The sequence below is a fragment of the Pseudophryne corroboree genome, chromosome 4 (assembly GCF_028390025.1).
Source record: "Pseudophryne corroboree isolate aPseCor3 chromosome 4, aPseCor3.hap2, whole genome shotgun sequence".
NCBI classification, from domain to species: Eukaryota; Metazoa; Chordata; class Amphibia; order Anura; family Myobatrachidae; genus Pseudophryne; species Pseudophryne corroboree.
The window spans coordinates 355,886,625-355,910,379 of record NC_086447.1 but is presented as its reverse complement, the minus strand read 5'-3'; the positions used below and the strand labels follow the sequence as shown (position 1 = coordinate 355,910,379).

The 23,755-nt window shown below is 43.8% G+C and overlaps 1 long non-coding RNA gene across 1 annotated transcript in view; it reads right to left on the bottom strand.

Annotated features, from left to right (window-relative positions):
* LOC134911427 (uncharacterized) overlaps window positions 1-16,070 on the bottom strand; it is an 86,981-nt gene extending 70,911 nt beyond the window's left edge. Inside the window, exon 1 of the long non-coding RNA XR_010176561.1 lies at window positions 15,987-16,070. This is a non-coding gene — a long non-coding RNA (uncharacterized LOC134911427). The remainder of the gene's footprint in view (window positions 1-15,986) is intronic.
* Between the last annotated feature and the right edge of the window lie 7,685 nt (window positions 16,071-23,755).

Here is a 23,755-nt window from a genome sequence, read left to right as displayed (position 1 = left end):
CCCGAAGGGGAATAAATTAGTGTGGCGAGCAAAGCGAGCCCGTGATGGGACACAATGCACTCACCGCCAGGATCCCGACTGTCGGGATCCCATACTGACTCCCCCTCACCTCTAACTTCCATTATTACACCACTCAGTTACTGCATTTTAGATCTGTGCTCCCCTCACTGAATGTAGCAGGTCCCCATACCTTATTAGTTCACCCTCAACTGCATTGTATATGAGTGATTGAGGCTTACAACACTGCAGGACTGGAGACACATGCAAGTGCTGGAGCCGGAATCCAACAGCAGTCTAGTCACTGACAGCCTGCTGGGAGTATTCAGCCAGCCCAGTGCTCCGACATTTTTGACGGCGGTCGTGGTCCACCAGAAATGCCCTCCATACAGCCTATTTGGCGGGTCCCCCTGAGACCCACAGGGCCCTGAGCAGCCACCTTAGTTGCCTTGTGGTAAATCCTCCTCCGATCTGAGCCCAAGGGCTGAAACTTGAAATGGTTCCTCATGTAGGGTTTTATGTATTAACATCTAATGAAAATTGTCTGTATTTACAAAACTAGTTTCTATGTGTATCATTTGATGAATATTATGCTTACAATGCATCGCTCAATATGCATGTATTACTATTGTCTTGTATTGAAGATCAATAGCCTACCATGGAGCATATGTAATAGGGCCAGAGTTTGCCAGAGGTGCGGGATGCAGGGTTGATCTCGGATGTTTTTTTCAAGTGGCAATCATTTACAAGGCATGGTTTTACCTAGTAAATGATGTCCACGTCAAGGAAACCTCAGAATCTATTACAGCAAACTAGGGGCCTAATTCAGACTTGATCGCAGCAGCAAATTTGTTACCTAATGGGCAAAACCATGGGGGTAATTCTGAGTTGATCGCAGCAGCAAGCTTGTTAGCAATTGGGCAAAACCATGTGCACTGCAGGGGGGGGGAGATATAACATTTGCAGAGAGAGTTAGATTTGGGTGGGTTATTTCGTTTCTGTGCAGGGTAAATACTGGCTGCTTTATTTTTACACTGCAATTTAGATTTCAGTTTGAATACACCCCACCCAAATCTAACTCTCTCTGCACATGTTATATCTGTCTCCCCTGCAGTGCACATGGTTTTGCCCAACTGCTAACAAATTTGCTGCTGCGATCAACTCAGAATTAGGCCCATGGGGCCATGCTGCGGGCACGGTGGCGCGCTATTTATTCTCCCTCCAGGGGGGGGGGCGAGGACCCCCACAAGGGAGAATATCTGTCGGTATGCCAGGTGTCGGGATTCCGGCGCCGGTATACTGTGCGCCGGGATCCCGACATTCGGCAACCTGAAGACCACCCATCTGACTGCAGCAGTGCAAAAATCGCTTGCTAGAGAAAAGGTCTGAATTACCCCCATGGTTTTGCCCATTAGCTAATCGATCAGATCTGAAGAGGCCCTAGGAACCTATTATGGATGCCCCTATATGCAGAGGCGGACTGACCATAGGGTTCACCGGAAAGATTCCCGGTGGGCCGACGCACCCGTGGGGCCTTTTTTTTTTGAGGACATGTGGTCCTTTTTATAGACATAATGAATAAGATGCAAAATAATTTTCATATATGCCACTTAGCCTGTGATTGCAGATGATCTACTGTATGCTCTGTCTGCCTGCTTGGCTGACATATAAGATTGAGTGAATAGTGATTGGGATACAGTTGGTGTAATAAGCAAGAAAATATATCTTTCTAAAGAATTATATAGTTTCCAAAATTCTGAAGGTGTATCATATAATGTGCTCATAATATAAAATTTTATTTATTTTTAACTTCCACCTTGATGCTGGACATGCCCACTATCTGGAAAGTCTTGGGGGGAGGGTGCTGCTGCCATGGCCCATGGCTAGACCTTACACCTCTGGTGCTGCCCATGTGGGGCCACTAGTACAATTTTTCCAGGGCCGCTTTTTGTTCCCAATCCGCCCCTGCCTATATGTGTGATATGTTTACATTATTTAAACCTTATAATGTAAAGCTGTTGTCCACCAGATAACCTTACTGTTGTTTACAACAACCATAGTGAAGGATCTACATAAATTTCCTCTTCCATTCATGTCTATTAACTGCCAGGATTCCCTGGCCGAAGTCACTATACATCATTCACAACTGGGTTTCAGTCGTGTACCATTGCTTTACATGGCCGGAGTACTGGGACACCACTTCTGAAAAGACTATATTAGTTCATGGTTTGTATATAATACACTTCTGTATGCATTATAGTATAAGTGTTATACAGTATGGAGTAAAGCAAAGATTTGGCATAACCCTTATTTACCATACTGATTTACTGTACCTTTTAAACTTGAAATCCAAACCATTAGGGAGATCCTTTTTTAGCCTTAACTTATTGCTACTTGGCCCTTGAGAATGTTATTGTATAGAGAAGAGATAAAGAAAATGAAATACACTGTATTAATTGTGCACTCAGTCCATTGTTACTCATCTATGTCGGATCCCTCAGAAGCATCCTGGGCTTGGGTCAAGTCATATAGCTGCTTATATCGTACTCTAGATGTTTCCACTCTACAAATGAAACAATTAAAAGGGAACCCCACAAGTTCCTTTGTGAGGACATAGCATATCAGGGTAACAAGATAAGACATTTTAGATTTATTGTTCTCTGTTAAGGGGGGTACTCACGGGAGAGATGTGTGCTGAGCGATCTTAACACAGACCGCTCAGCACACATCTCTCACCCCGCTCAGCACAGCGCGATGTGCTGAGCGAGGGGGAAAGCCGACGGGGGGGCCGCTCACTTCACACAACGGTGAAGTGAGCGACCCGCTAGATTGAGCCTGCATGCAGGCTCAATCTAGCACCGGCGATAGCGATGCGCGGGGCCGCGCATCGCTATCGCTGGAGGGCATACACACGGCAGATCCGTGCTTAAAATCTAAGCAATCTAGCAAGATTGCTTAGATTTTAAGCACGGATCTCTCCGTGTGTACCCCCCTTTAACGTAGTAAAACCAGTGCAGTTTAAATTAGGAAGTAAACAAGTAAGCATAGGACATCATTTGAGGCTTCTTAGGGGGCATGCAAAAAGAGTGACCTAATTTGATTAAAATGTGACATCTATCGGGGCTGCCTCCTTCTGATGGTAGCCTATGGGGCAGTGGCAGACATGATATGTACACTGCAAGGGTCAATGCATGATTTGCAAGGAGAGAACATGAATAAAACAAACAAAAATGTACTTAAGGGCCCCATACACCTATACGACATGACGGTCCGTCATGTCATATAAGATTTCCTCCAACCTCCCGGCAGCCTCCCCGTTAGCAGGATAGTATTAGATATATCGTATGCAGGGTTTTTTTTGCATACAATGTATTTTTTACTTTGCTATCCATTTACTGCGGGATCTGACATATAACAAGTGCAGCACTCGTGATTTGTCGGATCTAGGGGGATCCGATCTGGTGCACACGGGAACGCGCATCGCATCGGATCGGGGGAAAAGCACACCAAAAATGCCCGATTTCACACAATGTATAAGGCCGAATGCCCGAATTGGGCTGAAATTGGGCATTATCTGTCTAGTGTATGGGGCCCTTCACAGTACAAAACATTGCAGGACATCGATAAGGCCTATAAACACTGCAGCATCAGCAGTCATAATACCCCAGATACGCAGCAGGGCAGTCTTTATATGAATAGGTTAATGAAAACAACTTGTTAAACAGATTATGTCTGCTGAAGCCACTGAATACTCAGTACTGAGATACGAGGAAACGCGTTGTGTGAGCTATAGTTTATTGCTCCTTATTCCATGCTGGAGAGGACACTCTGAATGTGGCCGTTTTTTGCTGATTTGCACACCGGGCTCCATGATTGTATAGCCCCCTGTTTGTGCCATATAAGGGAGGTAGAAGGACCAATATCATTATCCCACAAGGGTGGGCGCCTATACAACCACAGTCTCTAAACTGATTCACGTTTATATTGTTAGTGACTATAGTAACATAATTGGAAAGTGATAAACTATCTGAGTGGCATGAGGAGCTAAACTATACTAACATGACTACTATTAACCTGGATGAACTGAATGACTATTAACTGCTAATAATATGTCTATTGACCGCTAAGGATATAGAGTAGCCTGCCAGTTCTATATGTATTTTTTATGCCTGTGTTTATGAATTGATTTTTAAGTGTTATTTTTATTCATATAGCCATATGAGTTTGTGGTAATAAATTAACTCTATATATATATATATATATATATATATATATACAGTATATATATAATTTTGCTAATCTGTTTATTATAGGATGGTAAGAAATCCAGCGAAGCAGTGCTTCTTGGTAAACTATTGTTTGCATTCTTTCTGTTCTCCCATTGAAAAGGTTTTTTGCAATGACCTTGTAGGCAGCATCTTATTTGGGATTATGTAGGTTGCCAACAAGATTAGGCACCACGTTTTTCCTGTATAAACCTGTTAAACAGGCTTGGAGCCAGGTTATAGTTAGGTGTCTCCATTTACAGAGACCACCCTGTCCCTCGGGGTAAAAGATGGGGAGAGAGCTTTCTGTCTTGATCAAATTAGCACTAAAACTTTCTGTATTCATTTGTTTAGTAATACAGCCCAAGCCTTTCAGTAAAGTCCAACATAGACTCATATATGGCGGATCCCTCAGAAGCATTCTGGGCTGGGACAAGTCAAATACTGTAGCTGCTTATATCGTACTCTAGATGTTTCCACTCTATACATTGAACAATTAAACGGGAACCCCACAAGTTTGTACCATAGGTTCCTTTGTGAGGACATAGGGGTATATGCAATTGCGGTCGAATTGCTGCAAATGTCGAAAAACGGGGCATTTTCGACACAAAAAAATGATTCGACAATGCAATACAGTACTTTTCGACAAAAAAACGGCCGTTTCAATTTCGACTTTTTGCAATTCGACAGTTGTCAAATTCGACATGTCTGCAATGGTAAAAATGCGGCTTTTCGACAAAAGTATATTCAATTGAAGAATGTCAATTCGACAACAGTGCTTTTCGACAGTCATTTCGTCAATTTCAGTCCGCTTCATTTTCCTGGCGGGATCTAATAAAAAATGTTAAAAACATGTTTTTTTTGTGTTTTTTTTATTGCTAATAGCATATCTATTTATATTAGAAGGGGTTATTTACTTGGTTTGTCTACTAGGAGCCACAAATATTATTTACATATTTAAAAAAAATATATATTTTTTTTTTTACTGACTAGAATAATATGGAGAGATCAGAGCATGTTTTTCAGTGGGAAGGAGTGGGAATGTGTAAAAAATCCTGAAAAAAAAGGCGTGGGGTCCCTCCTCCTAAGCATAACCCGCCTCGGGATCTTTGAGCCGGTCCTGGTTGTAAAAATACGGGGGGGGGGAATGACAGGGGATCCCCCCTATTTTCACAACCAGCACCGGGCTCTGCGTCCGGTCCTGGTGCTAAAAATACAGGGGACAAAAAACGTAGGGGTCCCCTGTATTTTTAACACCAGCATCGGGCTCCACTATTCAGAGAGATAATGCCACAGCCGGGGGACACTTTTATAGTGGTCCCTGCGGCCGTGGCATTAAATCACTAACTAGTCACCCCTGGCCGGGGTACCCTGGAGGAGTGCGGACCCCTTAAATCAAGGGGTCCCCCCCTCCAGCCACCCAAGGGCCAGCGGTAAAGCCCGAGGCTGTCCCCCCCATCCAAGGGCTGCGGATGGGAGGCTGCTAGCCAAGTGACAAAAATAAAGAATATTGTCTTTTGTAGCAGAACTACAAGTCCCAGCAAGCCTCCCCCGCAAGCTGGTACTTGGAGAACCACAAGTACCAGCATGCGGGGGGAAATGGGCCCGCTGGTACCTGTAGTTCTACTGCAAAAAAAATACCCAAATAAAAACAGTACACGCACACCGTGAAAGTAAAACTTTATTACATACATACACGCCGACACACACATACTTACCTATGTTCACACGCCGACCTCTGTCCACTTCTCCAAGTAGAATCCACGGTGTACCTGAAAATAAAATTATACTCACCAAAATCCAGTGTAGCTGTGTCCTGTTCTTTTTTGTAATCCACGTACTTGGCAAAAAAAGAAAACGCATTACCCGGTCCCCTTCACCAGTACCTGTAAATAAAATTCTACTCACAAAAATCCAGTGTATATCTGTCCGCTTCTGCTTGTAATCCACGTACTTGGCAAAAAAACAAAACAAAAATCCCGGACCACGCACTGAAAGGGGTCCCATGTTTACACATGGGACCCCTTTCCCCGACTGCTGAGACCCCCCATGACTCCTGTCACAGAGGGTCCCTACAGCCAATCAGGGAGCGCCACGTCGTGGCACTCTCCTGATTGGCTGTGTGCATCTGAGCTGTCAGACGGTGCATAGCACTATGCCGCTCCATTATATTCAATGGTGGGAACTTTGCGATCAGCGGTTGACAGCAAGTAACCTCACCGCTGACCGCAAAGTTCCCACCATTGGGTGGCTGGAGGGGGGGACCCCTTGATTTAAGGGGTCCGCACTCCTCCAGGGTAGCCCTGCCATGGGTGACTAGTTAGTGATTTAATGCCACGGCCGCAGGGACCGATATAAAAGTGTCCGCCGGCTGTGGCATTATCTCTCTGACTAGTGGAGCCCGGTGCTGGTGTTAAAAATACAAGGGACCCCTACGTTTTTTGTCCCCTGTATTTTTGTCACCAGGACCGGACGCAGAGCCCGGTGCTGGTTGTGAAAATAGGGGGGATCCCCTGTCATTTTCCCCCCCGTATTTTTACAACCAGGACCGGCTCAAAGAGCCCAAGGCGGGTTATGCTTAGGAGGGGGGACCCCACGCATTTTTTTTCAGGATTTTTTACACACTTTTGTGCCGTACATGAAGTCGAATCCAGGACGCACACTATCGTCAATTGGTCCGTTTTTCGACAGCGGGACTGTCGAATCCGTTTTTAATTGAATATGTCGAATTCAGATCCCGGCGGGAGGGTGTCTGACTGTCGAATTGTGTCGAATTTAAAAACGGTCGAATTCCAGCCCGAATTCGACCGCAATTGCATATACCCCATAGCGTTTCAGGGTAACAAGACATTTTTTATTTTGTGTTCTCTCTTACCTTAGTAAACCCAGTGCAGTTTAAATTAGGAAGCAAAGGTAAGTATAGGACGTCATTAGAGGCTTCTTAGGGGGTATGTGAAAAGAGTGACCTAAGAGTGACCTAATTTGATTAAAATGTGACTTCCATCAGCGCTGCCTTCTTCTGTTGGTAGGCTATAGTGGCAGTGGCAGACATGAAATGTAGCCTAGGCAGGCTAAGTCATGTGATCCGCCTTCAAGCCAGCCCCCTTCCTAAAGGGTTAAACTACCTAATTTCTTATAGCAATCATTCTGTTTCTTAACAGGGAAAAAAAACTTGTTGCTACAGCATCATCAGAACAAACATTGTAACTCCACCATTGATGCAGGAAAAAAAGATCATCAGAAGTAAACCTTTGAGGTCAGAGGCAAATTTACCATTAGGCATGTGAGGTAAGTGACTTTGATTTGCTCTGATTAATGATAGACAGGACAAGGCACTTGGCCACTGCACTTACTGGTGACAGGGGGAACAGTACAGATGGTAAACAGCTGCATGAAAAAGCATTGGGCTAGTATTTGTGAATATTAAGTATGGAAATTTAACAAATCTGTTCCATAATCTATTATATTTCTTTTGACTAATGTGTTTACATACAGTAATGTGTCTGCACAAGATGAGTTAAATAAATGTTTAACTCACATATTGACTTTGTCCACTAATCATTTCTAGTAAGATATCATACAACTATAATGTCAGTGTATACCTAAAATAAGAAAAATTAATTGTTAAAAAAGAAGTGAAAATAATACAGGTAAACTTAATAGAAACACATGAATTTCAACTCAACTACATGTGGAGTAACTTTATTTGAGTCAAACAGTAGGACATGATATATATTGCATTGTATTAGCTGCTGCTGCACCTACTCAACATAATCTGTGTGAATAATGTAAAACGCTATGTGCCAGAGCAGGCTGGGTGTGGTTCATCAAATCGACAGTCTCTAGGTCGACAATGTTTAGGTCGACCACTATAGGTTGACAGTCACTAGGTCGACATGGATGGAAGGTCGACAGGGTTTCTAGGTCGACATGTGCTAGGTCGACAGGTCTAAAGGTCGACATGAGGTTGTTGTTTTTGTGTCGTTTTCTTCGTAGAGTGACCGGGATCCCAAATTAGTGCACCGCGTCCCCTCGCATGGCTCGCTCCGCTCGCCATGCTTCGGGCATGGTGCCTTCGCTCCGCTACCGCTTCGCTCGGCACAGATTACCGTTCCAATCGTAGTCCACGTGGATCGTTAAGTATGAAAAAATTCAAAAAAAGAAAAAAATGTGAAAAACTCATGTCGACCTTTAGACCTGTCGACCTAGCACATGTTGACCTAGAAACCCTGTCGACCTTCCATCCATGTCGACCTAGTGACTGTCGACCTATTGTGGTCGACCTAAACATTGTCAACCTAGATACTGTCGATCTTCAGACCGGATCCCAGCAGGCTTGGGGCCCCATGTGGCAAGTGTATTGCTGCACCTTTTATCTAAAATGGACAGGCCCCCTTGTGTTAGCTATGGAAACATAAATTATTCATAAATATATGCAACTGTTATATTGTAATATATACATTTTAGAAACTACAGAGGGTATATTTACTAAAGTGTGGGTTTTTAGAAGTGGAGATTTGAGTGCTTGGATTAGAGTTTTTGCAGTGTCTTGTGTAAGATATAGTCGTATTTTGGATATGTTTTTTAGATGCATGTAACACGATTTAAAGACAGATTGAATGTGTGGCACAAATGACAGTTCAGAGTCAAGGATGACACCTAGGCAGCGAGTTTGTGGGGTAGATTGTCAAGTTGTCAACATTTATGGAGATATCAGGTTGGTAACTACTCTTAGCTGGCAGGAATATAATTAATTCTGTTTTGGTAATGTTGAGTTTGAGGTGGCGAATTGACATCCAAGGCCTTGCAGTGGTGGCTCCAGAGGTGGGGCTGCAATGCAGTCCAAAATTCAAATCAGGGGGAGCACATCAACTGCCATTTCAATTCAAACCAAAACACTGGCAGTTGGTGTGTCTCCCTTATGTGAATGTTGTTCTGTGCTGCAGCACCACCTCTGGAGCCACCACTGCTTTTAAGTGATTGCCCTTTTTTTAAAAAAACTTCCAATATCTGATGGCATCCTGCACCTCCAGTGATCTCAAACCCCACTACATCCCACCAATGAAGTGAGATACCCTTCTACTAAAATGTCAGTAAGCAGAGCGAAATCTATGCCTCTATAGAACTGTAGCTTTTCTCGGGGTGCATTTTCCAGCTAATAGAATGTGTCAGGGTTCTAAGTTAGAATTTCTACTCAAAGTTTTTCAAATGCTACAAAAGTGAATCTATGGGTTATCAATATAAGTAACACAGTAATTCTGAAAGTAAATATACTTCAAGACATTAAAAAAAAAACATGCCCTTCTCCATCCTTCAGAAAAAATGCAGGTCTGGTATAAATTTGCAACTTTAGACTTGCACACATGTTCAAAGACACCTGTGTTCACTTTGTGCAGTTACAAAAACATGTAGATGAATGTACGGGTTGCAGTTATGTGACCGGCGCTCAGGAGACCGTCGGTCACAATACCGGCACCTAAATCCCGCCCACTCACAATCCTGATGGTCGGCATGCCGACCAGCAGAGACTATTCCCACTCGTGGGTGTCCACTACACCCACAGAGCAGGGACGTGCAGTCAGCGGAGGCTGGGGAAGCAGTGCTTCCCCTGTCATAATAATTAAAATAATAAAAAGAAGATATTTATAACAGAGTCTGTGATAAATATCTTCTTTTATTATTTTAACAATTTCTCCCCGTTAAAAATCCCTGCATTTTAGGGTGGGAGGCAGCGGGAGAGGTGCCACCCGCTGCTAACATTAAAGTCCGGGCAGTGGTGGCGGGGAAGGGGAGGGGGTGCAAAGCATGGGCTGTAAAATCCCATTGAAAATGTATGGTGAAGCGGCACCTATACTGGTGCCTCAATGACAGGGGCGTGCATTCATACCACATGAATGCACGCCCCTGTCAGTCCCCCAGATGTGATTGGGACAGCAGATCCACTGGATCCGCTGGCCACCGGGCACATGCGGCGGCGCAACGCGGTGGGCATCGTGGTGGCGGGACCCAGCGGGGAAAGGGTGGCTGGCGGCAGACCTGGATCCGAGAGGATCCAGCCTCTGCCAGCCACTCTGCTGAGTTCGGCAGCGGAGAGCGGCTTCCAATTTAAAAAATGGCGCCTCAGCGTAATTTTTTAAATTCAAGATGGCCGCCACGATCCAATCACGGCTCGCCACGTCATTGCCCCACCCCCTCAACTGGCTTATATAAGCCAGCAGCGAGGTAGCTCTGGAAGCCCTGGAGAGGCGGCGGCCATGCAAAAGAGCTTAAAGGCCGACGTCCCCCAGTTGAAGACATCGAAAGTCATGGAGTGGGGGCGGCCATGCAATAGAGCTTAAAGGCCGCCATCCCCCAGGTGAAGACGTCAGAAGTCCTGTAGTGGGGGCGACCATGCAAAAGAGCTTAAAGGCCACCGTCCCCCAGGTGAAGACGTCGAAAGTCCTGGAGTGGGGGCGGCCATGCAAAAGAGCTTAAAGGCCGCCTCCCCCAGGTGAAGGTCCAGCACAATAAAATATTAAAACATCAGGTGTTGTTGTTTTTATTTTAATATATTCTTTACAGGCGGACTATGGGTGCCAGCGGGCCCTTAATGTCTTGGCATGCTGGCACTTGTGGTTCTCCAAGTGCCGGCATGCTTGGGTAGTCTTGCTGGGACCTGTAGGCCAACTGTAAAGAACAATATTAGTATGCCATGAACCCCACACCCACCGCCACCAAGGGTTCGGGGCATAGCACTGGGCATGCAGCCCAGTGCTGGTTGTTGCTCAGGAGGGGGGACCCCATTTAAATTTTTGGAGTCCCCACTTCCTAAGGAATTCCAACCCTGGACTGACTGGTTTGAGGGGTGTTTAATGCTATGGCAGGGGGACCCCACACTGAGTGTCTCCCCTGCTATGGCATTACTCTCCTGGCTGGTTCAGCCTAGTGCTGGTCTTTGTAAAAGAAGGGGAACCCTATGCTTTTTTTTTTTTGTGGGGTCTTCTATGTGAGGGAGGGGGAGGTGGCGCCAGTGCCTCACCAGGCACTGCCCTCACCGCATGTCACTGTCACAGAGTGGGAATACAACCTGTGGCGAGTGCAGTGAGCAACCGAGCCCGCAAGGTGCTTGTTGCGCTCGCCCCTCGCCGGCATTGCACTGCCAAGAAACCGACAGGATGCCGCCGGTTACGCCTACCCAGCCCGAATTTACATATGCAGGGTTTTGCAGGCAGATGTGGATGCACCACTTTCATGATAGGTACAGTACATTACTGTTGTAACACAAGTTTACCCATAGCCATAATTAAGATCATTTAACACCATTTAAAGGAGCTGGGTTTTTTTTTTCTTTTTTATATGAAAATCTATCGATTTTCTTCTAAGATAACTAGATTTTTATTAATCATTTAACCACTCCTTACCTCTTACTGAAAAACAAATTCCACCATTATGAAGGCGTTTTACAAAGTAAACTGGCCCTCTTTAACCTCTGACATGGAACCAATCAGAACACCCCTACACTTCTGTTTTTTTTGTACCTGTACACAGTGCCCTGTGACATGTGTGATATACAGTATAAGATTATATTACATTATAGAGGCAATTCTAAGAAGCACGCATTGCTCATGTCAGATGCAGTGGAGAGGGATTCTTCTTCTGCACATGCATATATGTCGCACTTTGCACAATTCCAGATAGTGGTGGTCATTCCGAGTTGTTCGCTCTGTATTTTTTTTCGCATCGCAGCGATTTTCCGCTCATTGCGCATGCGCAATGTTCGCACTGCGACTGCGCCAAGTAAATTTGCTAAGAAGTTTGGTATTTTACTCACGACATTACGAGGTTTTTTCTTCGTTCTGGTGATCGTAATGTGATTGACAGGAAGTGGGTGTTTCTGGGCGGAAACTGGCCGTTTTATGGGAGTGTGTGAAAAAACGCTACCGTTTCTGGGAAAAACGCGGGAGTGGCTGGAGAAACGGAGGAGTGTCTGGGCGAACGCTGGGTGTGTTTGTGACATCAAACCAGGAGCGACAAGCACTGAACTGATCGCACTGGCAGAGTAAGTTTCGAGTTACTCAGAAACTGCACAGAGATGTCTTTTCGCAATATTGCGTAATCTTTCGTTCGCAATTTTGCTAAGCTAAGATTCACTCCTAGTAGGCGGCGGCTTAGCGTGTGCAATGCTGCTAAAAGCAGCTTGCGAGCGAACAACTCGGAATGAGGGCCAGTATGCGCACAGAGTCACAATTGCAATTGAGGTGCACAGGTGACAAATAGTCTTAGAAATGTCTTAAAAATATAATGGGTGTTCCTGGACTATGACAGGGAGGTGGCTTAGCGCAAACACAGAGATGGTCCATCTTATATGCATGCTATGGCAGTGTCGCTCGTGTGTCGATAAAAATGGCTGTATGAACAGAAGTTCACCCTCTCACATAGGAGGCCTCACTGGAGCTGGGTATACTCTATACAATTATCTGCCAGGTCTGAGTATCCGATATTGGTTGAATTTACTATATTAACATCAAAGGTAATGCTGCAATATTAGCATCTCCAAAATGTGTTTTTGCATTGAACAAAAAAAGATCTAACATTTACTTAGCATATTATTAGAAATTATTATTAGATAGAAATATTACTATTATTATTATTATTATTATTAGAAATAAGTAGACATAAATAACCAAATAAATAATTATACACAATTCTCCAACAAATCCATATATTGTAGAGAGAGAAACATTTGGGTGGGGTGTGTTCTAACTAAAATCTAAATTGCAGTATAAAAATAAAGCAGCCAGTATTTGCCCTGCACAGAAACAGTATAACCCATGGTAAAGTCAAATAAAATTTGTTCAACGCATAGCCATAAAAAAGTTACACAATTGTCCAGATTTAATTCTTGCAGCTCCGTATTTAGGGGCCTATTTATTGAGGTATTTTTTCTGTCAACCGGCCAAAAATGTCTTTCTTGCTACAATATCTTGATGAATGTATCAATGATATCTTTGGTGGTCCCTCTTTTTGATTGCAAAAGCAGTTCCCAAAGCTTTCTATGGGTGCTGCAAATATGCCCAATTTACCAATTGGAAGCTGAACTGGATTCATTCTGAGATGACAAGATTTCATTACAAGGGGAATAAATAGGCTGTATTTATGTGCAGCTGTTAGAGCTCATTCTTTTTATGTGAATGTGTCTAACATGGGGTTATCCCGGCACTCACCATCCTGGCAATCCCGACAGCAAAATGCTGATGATCAAATTCCAGCCAAATTTTGGTAAGTATTCTAAGATGAACCCTAACCCAACCATCCTGCATCTTAACCCTAACCTTCCCTTTTGGCAGCCAAACCCTAACCATCCCCTTTGGCAGCCTAACTCTAAACAACTCCTCCTGCAGCCTAACCCTAACCCTCCCCCAAACCCTTACCCTAAACCTCACCCTAATACTCACCATTGGGATTATTCAGCATGTTTAGCATCGGGATTCCACTGTCTGGATGGTGAGCGCTGGGATACTTATTACATCTCCTCCTACAACGCTGGAACTGCATATTACTTAGTGTGCTCTTGTGTGTCCTAACACACAGTTAATTACAAAAATACAAAATAGCATGACATATTGATGTGACTCATTATGAGTGTGATCACCAAGAATAATCTGTGTGATCACCAAGAATAAACTGATGGAAATTGATAAGAAATTGTTTAATCTTTATTTTAGATTATTTTGTCTGGTTATATACTAACAACGTACAGTATACAGGCATAGGATTAAACCAAGTATGATGAACGTCACACCTGTGCAATTTAGTGCCCACAACTATGGCAAAAGTGGAAATTTAATCTGTTTCTTGTGAATGGACAAAGGGACAGGTTTGACACATGTAGTAAATTTAAGATGAATGCTCGAGAAATAAAAACGTTAAATGTTTGCTATAAGCGAGTTATCTTTTTAGTGTAATCCTACACAATGTATCTCTGCTAATAAATTAAGTTTTATAGTAAGATGGATTCCACATCCATCGCTAAGTTTACAGAGAACAGTGGTTGGAGACATTCAACTACATGAGTGATCAGTGGGTGCAAAGAATAGTTATATGGGCATTATTGCTCAGTCTACAGTCTCACGCAGCTAATCAATTATATGAGTCATTACACACCCTCTCATATATGTCAAATATTAACTCCGAAGTATAGTTATACAACACAAGTTTTGGAATAAATGCTACCAGAATTATCTACAAAGTATATCCTTGTTCTGAATCTCACACTTCACTTATGCATGTGATACATGGTATTACTGCAAATAGTGTGATACAGTAATTAATATTATGGGGTCAATCGAAAGACATACTGTAGAGTGTTGCTATCCGAAAAATTACTATTTACCATTATGACAAAAAGGCATACCTCCCAACATTTTGAATGCAGAACAAGGGACTCTTGTGTCCGCTCAAAAAAGGGGGCATGGCTTTGTTGGAGTCTCACAACCGTGAGCCATGCCTATCATTTACCGTCACTGTGGGGGCATGCCCAGCACTCCAGGAGCTGATGGCATCCCTCCTGTCCCGCTCTCCCGTGAATAGATGCTGAGCAAATGCTCACAGCATTTATTCACTTCTGCTCTAAGCAGAGCTGTGGGGGACAGGGAGCCTCTCAATCCTCCATACTGCAGGACACTGTTGGACAGTCCTGCGAAAGTCAGGTATGAAAAGGGCAATTTGCCATACTGTTAAGGGAGAGACTAATACCTTCTCTGGGTGTCTGCAGGCTCATGCTGCAGTCAGAGTTAATCCCTCACACTTCTCTGCACACGGAACAAAGTTTCACAGGTGGAGCACTTGGGTGTGATTGATATTGATTTAGGTAGTTAGTGTTTGGGAGGAAGCATAAATAGCTTATTTCGTTTTGTGGGAACAAAAAATACAGGACTGCGCTTCTCATCTAGGTATGGATGGACTAGGGAAGCCAATCCCGGGCCATTTTTCCAATCCCAGGTATCGGGATTGAAAAATGGCCAATCCCAGGATTCCCGGGATACCCGGGATTGGCTTTTAGGTATGTGGCCGCCCCCTCGCCCTACCCCGCCCTGCACACATAACTCACCATATACCAGGGGCAGGTGGGTAGGGAACAAACTCTGATCACTGCTGGCGGCTCCCAGCAGTGGCTGACGGCGCAGCGTGACCTCTCACACTGCGATGGGAAGCCGGAACAAGGAAGCCGGGCAGCCTCTGAGCATCCTGTGGACGCTCAACGCTGATCCCTTAATCCCCGGGATTGGAGCTTCCAATCCCGGGTTTGAATCCCAGCCATTTTTGGCCCTAAATCCCGGGATCCCGCGGATCCTGATCCCGGGATTGGCCACCATAGTATGGAAATTTTTTGCACAATTTTATCATATATTAAGAACATTAAGACACCGGATGGTATCACATAAAATAAACCATAATCATAATTAATTTACCAATAGACCTGACTATTAGTGCTTTTTATATATATATATATATATATATATATATGTATGTATGTGTTTCTGGTCGGCACTCTCCAGTATAGATATCACCATGCCCTGGTGCCCTCCTAGGTGTGTCGCACCAACAATATAGAGTAGAGGCTGGCGGCACTCACGGGACTTTAACACAAATCACACGGGACTGTCCCCGTAGATATCAACGTTTCGATTGTTTAATCGTCTTCAGGATAATGCATAATACAAAAAACACACATTTATAACTCACCCAGTGAACCGACGCCTCCTCGCGCCGCCGTGCTCCGGGCGCCCGTCTGTTCCTGATGACGTCACCACTGGCGACGCGCGCTCTCCAGCACTCACACCAAGCTCCGTACAGGACTCCTGTTGCCTAGTGATGGAAAGGGGCATAATCTCGTGACTTGTATCCACCACCACACTACATGAAAACATACTTAGATACAGAAAAATTTTGAAAATTAAAAAAAAAAACAATTTCAACATGCCCACCAATCTGCATATAGGGAATCATAGTCTATCATATCTATTATCTTTTATACCATGAGTATAATTTTATATACAAATGCCAAATAAATTATTTTATATACAAATGCCAAATAAATTATTCCTCTCGCATATCATATACAGTTAAAGGAAACAATTCAAACCAAAGTGCTCATTGAGGCCATATGGGGATACAGTATTTAATTTATGTATCCACCTTGCCTCACATTGTAGCAGACATTTATCTCTGTCACCACCTCTAACACTTTTTTCCACTTGATCTATAATCATATATCTCAAAGTTGATAGACCATGTTTATACATTCTAAAGTGTCTTGCTACTGGTTGTTCTTGAGCTACTATTTGTCCTTCTATAGCTTTTCTAATAGATGACCAGTGCAAGTTCATCCGTTCCTTAAATTGCTTGGTGGTCTTCCCTACATAGAGAAGACCACACGGGCACCGGATGAAGTACACAACATGTGTACTTGTGCAAGTTAACACTTTCTTTATGGGAATCCGTTTACCGATGTGTGGGTGTGCAAATGTATCACCTTTTTCAAGGTAACTACATGTAGTGCACCCCACACACCGGTAACAACCCGGCTTTCTAGTTAAAAAATTTGGTTTAATTTGAGTCTTGGTATTTTCAGATATGTCATTCTTTACAAGCCACTGCTTGAGATTTTTGCTTCGTCTGAAGCTTGGCATTAGTCTCGCTTTCCGAAGTACCTTCAGATCAGGGTCTGTGGTAACTAATGGCCACAACATCTTGGTTTCCTTGACCACTAACTGACTCTGTGCATGAAACTGTTGGACAAATGGTATTCTAAAGGCGTCACCTTGTGGCTTCCTACTAGCTGATAATAATTGCTCCCTAGGTATCTGCAATACTTTAGTTTTAGCTTTTAGTAATTGGTCATACTTGTAACCTCTAGCCATAAATTGCCTGATCATGCGATCAATTTTATTGATTGTTTCTTCCATATTGTCAGAAATTCGATGTGCTCTGACAAATTGGGAGAAGGGAAGCCCTTCTTTAGTCGCCCTAGGGTGCTGACTCGAATGATGCAAAATTTTGTTAAGGTCTGTTCTCTTTCTGTATAATGAGGTGTGTAGATCACCTTCTCTTAATTGAATGGTCACATCAAGTTAATTAACTTCACAATCACTGATCTTATATGTGAACTTAATATGCTCATTAGCAGTATTGGCCCTGGTCATTAAATCATGGAAATCACTCTCTTCACCCAGCCAGATGATAAACAAATCATCTATATACTGTATCTTAAAAATACCAAAAATTTAGATGCTATGTTGGAGTCAGAGAAGAAAGTTTCCCGTTCAACCTCAAACATATAGCTGTTTGCAAATGCTGGGGCCACGCAGGACCCCATTGCACAGCCTTGCTGCTGTAAATACCATTTATTGTTGAACAGAAAATAATTCTTCTTTAAAGTCAGTTCCAATAAACCAATAAAGAATGACACATCTGGGCCAGTGTACAGAGGGTTATTGGTGAGGAGTCTCCTTGCTGCACTTAAACCCCCTTCATGGGGTATACTTGTATATAAATTTATGACATCCAGGGAACATAAGAAGCATTTAGGTAAGGGAGATGGTAACTGTTTCAACTTAAGAATAAGGGTCGTAGTATCCTTTAAATACGTGGTCTGGGCTTGCATTATCGGTTGAAAATATGTATCCAAATATTTTGAAACATTATAATAAATGGAGTCCCGAGCTGAAATTATGGGGCGTCCAGGTGGGCAAATGGGGTCTTTGTGGATCTTCGGGATTGTAAACAGTACAGGAGCTATAGGAAACCGCTGATACAATGCATTTTTTAATGTATCTGAAATGATGTTATCTGATACAGCTTTTGTAAGTACAGAATATAACTCATTGTTAAATACTATTGTGGGGTCTGCTTGTAACTCACGATATACAGTACTATCCCCTAATTGACGATAAACTTCTTTACAGTATTGTTCCAAGTCCTGTACCACAATCCCTCCCCCCTTGTCCGATGGGCGAATGACAATACTAGTATCTTTGCTGAGACTACACATGGCTTCAAATTCCACCTTAGACATATTGGAGACACTGGTTTTTGTATCTATCTTAATGTCCCCAATTTGTTGATCCAATCTTCGCTGGAAACATTTAAGTGAAACATTGTTCGTATATGGATCAAATGTAGATCTGGGTCTTATAGCCAAGGGTACTTCACTCTCAGCAATCTTCTCAGAATCAGATGACTGAAAATGTTCTCTTAATCTTAAATTTCTATTAAATTTGTATGAGTCCACCTTCCATTGAAAGCAGTCCATATTGCATGAGGGGACAAAAGAGAGACCCTTGTTGAGGACAGTTGTCTCACTTTCAGTTAGTTGTCTATGTGAAAGATTAAAGACTATGTTGTTTTCTTCTTGCTTGATTTGGCTTTTGACTTGCCTGTGCCACTGTCGGCCTCTCCTTGTTCGGTTTCTTTTACTGGTCCCCTCTTATCCAATTTTTTCCGTGCATCCTCGTTGTCGCTTTGGGAGGATGCTCCCCCACTGGAAGTTTCTGTGTCACCTGGAAACTTTCTGAAATTCCACTGCTTCTTATAAAAGAACCGTTTACGTTCAGGATTAAATGTCCATGTATAAACTTTGTTTTCCGCGTAATCTCGTTGAACTGTCATGAGTTTTTCACGTTTGAAACATACCAAATCCCTCCGATAAGTTTCAACTTGTGATGCAAGTTTTTCCATCCATGGCTGACTTTTATTAGAAGTAAATTTTGGTACATGTAGTTCCTCAAATGCAGCAATTTTAGCTTTGACAAGCTCCAGCTCCCTTGAGGATTCCTGGATCACCAGCAAAATTAAATCTAGGCTGCATTTATTGAGAATAGCAGCCCATTTACGACAAAAGTCGCTACTGAATTTGCCGATGGTGGAGGTGTTCCTTATGCGAAAACCACGCGGTATCTGGTAGTGATGAGCGGGTTCGGTTTCTCGGAAACCAAACCCCCCCGAACTTCACCCATTTTACACGGGTCCGAGGCAGGTTCGAACCTTCCCGCCTTGCTCGGCTAACCCGAGCGCGCCCGAACGTCATCATCCCGCTGTCGGATTCTCGCGAGATTCGGATTCTATATAAGCAGCCGTGCGTCGCCGCCATTTTCACTCGTGCATTGGAGATGATAGGGAGAGGACGTGGCTGGCGTCCTCTCCGTTTATTGTTGAACTTGATTGCTTTATTGCTTAATTGTGGGGAGGACTGGGGAGCAGCTGTTAGGAGGAGTACAGTGCAGAGTTTTGCTGATCAGTGACCACCAGTTTTATCCGTTCTCTGCCTGAAAAAAACGCTCCATATCTGTGCTCAGTGTGCTGCATAATATAGCTGTGCTCACACTGCTTAATTGTGGGGACTGGGGAGCAGTTGTATTATATAGCAGGAGTACAGTGCAGAGTTTTGCTGACAGTGACCACCAGTATACGTTGTCTGCCTGAAAAACACTCCATATCTGTGCTCAGTGTGCTGCTTTATTGTGGGGACTGGGGACCACCAGTATAATTAATATTATATAGGAGGAGTACAGTGCAGAGTTTTGCTGACCAGTAACCACCAGTATACTATATATAGCAGTACGATACGGAAGGCCACTGCTGTGCCTACCTCTGTGTCGTCATTAAGTATACTATCCATCTACATTCTATACCTGTGGTGCATTTTAGTTTTGCAGTTTGCTGACACAGTGACCACAAGTATACTATATATAGCAGTACGATACGGAAGGCCACTGCTGTGCCTACCTCTGTGTCGTCATTAAGTATACTATCCATCTACATTCTATACCTGTGGTGCATTTTAGTTTTGCAGTTTGCTGACACAGTGACCGCCAGTATACTATATATAGCAGTACGATACGGAAGGCCACTGCTGTGCCTACCTCTGTGTCGTCATTAAGTATACTATCCATCTACATTCTATACCTGTGGTGCATTTTAGTTGTGCAGTTTGCTGACACAGTGACCACAAGTATACTATATATAGCAGTACGATACGGAAGGCCACTGCTGTGCCTACCTCTGTGTCGTCATTAAGTATACTATCCATCTACATTCTATACCTGTGGTGCATTTTAATTTTGCAGTTTGCTGACACAGTGACCACCAGTATACTATATATAGCAGTACGATACGGAAGGCCACTGCTGTGCCTACCTCTGTGTCGTCGTTAAGTATACTATCCATCTACATTCTATACCTGTGGTGCATTTTAGTTTTGCAGTTTGCTGACACAGTGACCACCAGTATAATATATATAGCAGTACGATACGGAAGGCCACTGCTGTGCCTACCTCTGTGTCATCATTAAGTATACTATCCATCTACATTCTATACATGTGGTGCATTTTAGTTTTGCAGTTTGCTGACACAGTGACCACCAGTATACTATATATAGCAGTACGATACGGAAGGCCACTGCTGTGCCTACCTCTGTGTCATCATTAAGTATACTATCCATCTACAGTCTATACCTGTGGTGCATTTTAGTTTTGCAGTTTGCTGACACAGTGACCACCAGTATACTATATATAGCAGTATGATACGGAAGGCCACTGCTGTGCCTACCTCTGTGTCGTCATTAAGTATACTATCCATCTACATTTTATACCTGTGGTGCATATTAGTTTTGCAGTTTGCTGACACAGTGACCACCAGTATACTATATATAGCAGTACGATACGGAAGGCCACTGCTGTGCCTACCTCTGTGTTGTCATTAAGTATACTATCCATCTACATTCTATACCTGTGGTGCATTTTAGTTTTGCAGTTTGCTGACACAGTGACCACCAGTATACTATATATAGCAGTACGATACGGAAGGCCACTGCTGTGCCTACCTCTGAGTCGTCATTAAGTATACTATCCATCTACATTCTATACCTGTGGTGCATTTTAGTTTTGCAGTTTGCTGACACAGTGACCACCAGTATACTATATATAGCAGTACGATACGGAAGGCCACTGCTGTGCCTACATCTGTGTCGTCATTAAGTATACTATCCATCTACATTCTATACCTGTGGTGCATTTTAGTTGTGCGCAGTATATATAGTAGTTTAGCTTAGTCACACAGCGACCTTGGTGCGCCTCTTTTTTTCTTTGCATCATGTGCTGTTTGGGGACAATTTTTTTGAAGTGCCATCCTGCCTGACACTGCAGTGCCACTCCTAGATGGGCCAGGTGTTTGTGTCGGCCACTTGTGTCGCTTAGCTTAGTCACACAGCGACCTTGGTGCGCCTCTTTTTTTCTTTGCATCATGTGCTGTTTGGGGACAATATTTTTGAAGTGCCATCCTGCCTGACACTGCAGTGCCACTCCTAGATGGGCCAGGTGTTTGTGTCGGCCACTTGTGTCGCTTAGCTTAGTCACACAGCGACCTTGGTGCGCCTCTTTTTTTCTTTGCATCATGTGCTGTTTGGGGACAATTTTTTTGAAGTGCCATCCTGCCTGACACTGCAGTGCCACTCCTAGATGGGCCAGGTGTTTGTGTCGGCCACTTGTGTCGCTTAGCTTAGTCACACAGCGACCTTGGTGCGCCTCTTTTTTTCTTTGCATCATGTGCTGTTTGGGGACAATTTTTTTGAAGTACCATCCTGCCTGACACTGCAGTGCCACTCCTAGATGGGCCAGGTGTTTGTGTCGGCTACTTGTATCGCTTAGCTTAGTCACACAGCGACCTCATTGCGCCTCTTTTTTTCTTTGCATCATGTGCTGTTTGGGGACTATTTTTTTGAAGTGCCATTCTGCCTGACACTGCAGTGCCACTCCTAGATGGGCCAGGTGTTTGTGTCGGCCACTTGTGTCGCTTAGCTTAGCCATCCAGCGACCTCGGTGCAAATTGTAGGACTAAAAATAATATTGTGAGGTGTGAGGTGTTCAGAATAGACTGGAAATTAGTGGAAATTATGGTTATTGAGGTTAATAATACTATGGGATCAAAATGACCCCCAAATTCTATGATTTAAGCAGTTTTTTAGGGTTTTTTGAAAAAAATACCCGAATCCAAAACACACCCGAATCCGACAAAAAAATTTCGGTGAGGTTTTGCCAAAACGCGTCCGAATCCAAAACACGGCCGCGGAACCGAATCCAAAACCAAAACACAAAACCCGAAAAATGTCCGGTGCACATCACTAGTATCTGGCCACTTCTATGATAACGTTACCCCATGCAGAAAATAATCTATTTCTTTTTTACGGAGCCTGAGAAGTTGTATGAATAATTGTTCATTAGTTTCTTCACCGCCTGTGTTGGAAAAATTCTCTATGAATCGGATCTCGGCCCTCATTCCGAGTCGTTCGCTCTGTATTTTTCTTCGCATCGCAGCGTTTTTCTGGTTAGTACGCATGCGCAATGTTCGCACTGCGACTGCGCCAAGTAATTTTGCTATGAAGATAGTATTTTTACTCACGGCTTTTTCTTCGCTCCGGCGATCGTAGTGTGATTGACAGGAAATGGGTGTTACTGGGCGGAAACACGGCGTTTTATGGGCGTGTGGATAAAAACGCTACCGTTTCCGGAAAAAACGCGGGAGTGGCCGGAGAAACGGAGGAGTGTCTGGGCGAACGCTGGGTGTGTTTGTGACGTCAAACCAGGAACGACAAGCACTGAACTGATCGCAGATGCCGAGTAAGTCTGAAGCTACTCAGAAACTGCTAAGTAGTTTGTAATCGCAATATTGCGAATACATCGTTCGCAATTTTAAGAAGCTAAGATTCACTCCCAGTAGGCGGCGGCTTAGCGTGTGTAACTCTGCTAAAATCGCCTTGCGAGCGAACAACTCGGAATGAGGGCCCTCATCCGCATCCATGTCTGAGAAACTCCAAGTTTCTCCAACCGGCAGTGTTACATTTCTCAGTCCGCTGCTATCTGCCATAGCACTGATATGGGCCCTCATTCCGAGTCGTTCGCTCTGTATTTTTCTTCGCATCGCAGCGTTTTTCTGCTTAGTACGCATGCGCAATGTTCGCACTGCGACTGCGCCAAGTAATTTTGCTATGAAGATAGTATTTTTACTCACGGCTTTTTCTTCGCTCCGGCGATCGTAGTGTGATTGACAGGAAATGGGTGTTACTGGGCGGAAACACGGCGTTTTATGGGCGTGTGGATAAAAACGCTACCGTTTCCGGAAAAAACGCGGGAGTGGCCGGAGAAACGGAGGAGTGTCTGGGCGAACGCTGGGTGTGTTTGTGACGTCAAACCAGGAACGACAAGCACTGAACTGATCGCAGATGCCGAGTAAGGTTGAAGCTACTCAGAAACTGCTAAGTAGTTTGTAATCGCAATATTGCGAATACATCGTTCGCAATTTTAAGAAGCTAAGATTCACTCCCAGTAGGCGGCGGCTTAGCGTGTGTAACTCTGCTAAAATCGCCTTGCGAGCGAACAACTCGGAATGAGGGCCATGGGCTGAAGAACTGCTACAAACTGCTGAAATGCATCCAGCATACAAAGCCACCGAAATCCATC